The sequence below is a fragment of the Trichechus manatus genome, unplaced genomic scaffold (assembly GCF_000243295.1).
Source record: "Trichechus manatus latirostris isolate Lorelei unplaced genomic scaffold, TriManLat1.0 scaffold00105, whole genome shotgun sequence".
NCBI classification, from domain to species: Eukaryota; Metazoa; Chordata; class Mammalia; order Sirenia; family Trichechidae; genus Trichechus; species Trichechus manatus.
The window spans coordinates 9966571-9968567 of record NW_004444041.1 but is presented as its reverse complement, the minus strand read 5'-3'; the positions used below and the strand labels follow the sequence as shown (position 1 = coordinate 9968567).

The 1997-nt window shown below is 46.0% G+C and overlaps 1 protein-coding gene across 1 annotated transcript in view; it reads right to left on the bottom strand.

Annotated features, from left to right (window-relative positions):
• BTC (betacellulin) overlaps positions 1-1997 on the bottom strand; it is a 73841-nt gene that overhangs the window by 11101 nt on the left and 60743 nt on the right. The gene's annotated exons all lie outside the window — the stretch shown is intronic.

The window sequence follows — 1997 nt, the reverse complement described above, 5'->3', positions numbered from 1 at the left end:
GTTCTGTAAACCTTCATCTAAAGTACAATACAAAAGATCGAGAAGGGAGAGGGTTGACATGTTGTGGGGTTGTTAACCAATATCATAAAACATATGTGTACTACTGTTTCATGAGAAACTATTTGTTCTGTAAGCCTTCACCTGAAGTACAATACAAAAAAATAAAAAAATAAAATTCTGGTGAAGACTCAGAAGGAAATGAAGAGAGCTATTACACTGGAGATGGTGGATGGCAAGCAGTAGCAGCACAACCAGGAGACCAGTGCAAGACAGCACTAGAGCTGACCCTCAGAACTAGAGAGCTGAGTGCCTTTGGCAGGCTTCCTGGCAGAGTGGTGCCTCTGAGCACTAATTTGTAGAGCTAGGCTTGCCGACCCACAGAGCAAGAGAGCGGAGTGCCTTCCTGCAGAAGTTTACTGGTGGAATTGGGTGCTTCCAGGCACTTATAGGTGGAGATAAAGAGCGTTGGAACATTTGCCCCAGCAGGGCAGACACCAGCGGTGAGGCCCAACGGGCCAAGAAGCTAAAGAACCAGGAAACAGAAGCTGAAGAGACAAGGAACACAGGAAACAGAGCTGCCTCAGTCTCAAAGGGTAGGGCCACAACCTCTAGGGTCTCAAAGGGTGTAGGCATGCATGGCCTTTGGGCTTCAAAGGGTGAGACCACAGTCTCCTAAGTTTCAAAAAGTCCGATCTTCACTAACTCGGTTCTGGAATATGGGGTTGCCTTTCACAAGTGCAAATGGGGTGGGACTGGATCCGTTGTCCAAAGCTGAGGGGGTGGGGTTGCCATTCCCAAGGGGCAGAAGAACGGGGCCTGTCGGGGCTGAGGGGGTGGAGTCACCACTCAGACAGAGTAGGAGAATGTGGCTGTCCAACTTCAGGGGAGCAGAGTTGCCGTCCCAGTGGGCATGGAAAGCAGAGCTGAGGCCCAGGAATGAGGGGTCTCTACTCAGAATCCAGACAGTATGGCCAATATCTAGAGTCTTGAGGGCAGGGCCATTGTCTAAATGGTCTCAGAGAACAGAGGATTATTTTCAAGACCTTAGAGTTAACATAATGTGTTATGCTGACTTGCTTGGTGCCTGTTATCCCTTCTTTCCCTCCAATTTCTCCCATTTATAATGGAAATATCTAGCTTATGCCTGTTCTACCATGGTATCTTTGGAAGTAGATAACTTCTTTCCTAGATTTCACAGATGAAGAGGAATTTTTGGATTTTGGACTTAATAAGACTTCTGCTATGATATGATGGGGTGAATGTGCTTTGCGTGTGGCAAGGACATGAACTTTGAGGGGGCCAAAGGGTGAAATGCTATGGATTGAATTGTGTCCCCCCAAAATGTGCATCAGCTTGGATAGTCCATGATTCCTAGCATTGTGGGGTTATCCAGCATTTTGTCATCTGATGTGATTTTCCTATGTGTTGTAAATCCTGACTCTATGATGTTTATGAGGCAGGATTAGAGGCAGTTATATTACTAAGGCAGGACTCAATCTACAAGATTAGGTTGTATCTTGAGTCAATCTCTTTTGAGATATAAAAGAAAGAAGGGAGCAGAGAGACAGGGGGACCTCATACCACCAAGAAAGCAGTGCCAGGAGCAGATCACATCCTTTAGATCCAGGGTTCCTGTGCTGAGAAGCTCCTAGACCAGGGTAAGATTGATGATGAGGACTCTCCCCCAGAACCAACAGAGAGAGAAAGCCCTCCACTAGGGCTGGCATCATGAATTTGTACTTCTAGCCTCCTAAACTGTGAGAGAATAAATTTCTCTTTGTTAAAGCCAAAAAAAAAAAAAAAAAATTACCTTGGGAAGGTTAACGCTGCACACAGATGAAGCTGATATCTTGTGGGTCCACCTGGCAGTAGACTAGAGTCTCACCTGAATGGCCCATTTATTTAACTGTCACGCACATTATGGGCACTTAAAACATCAAAGGCACGGTTGTATTCCCAACAAGTGGCTCTGGAAGGAAGGCAGAGTACACGTTTTC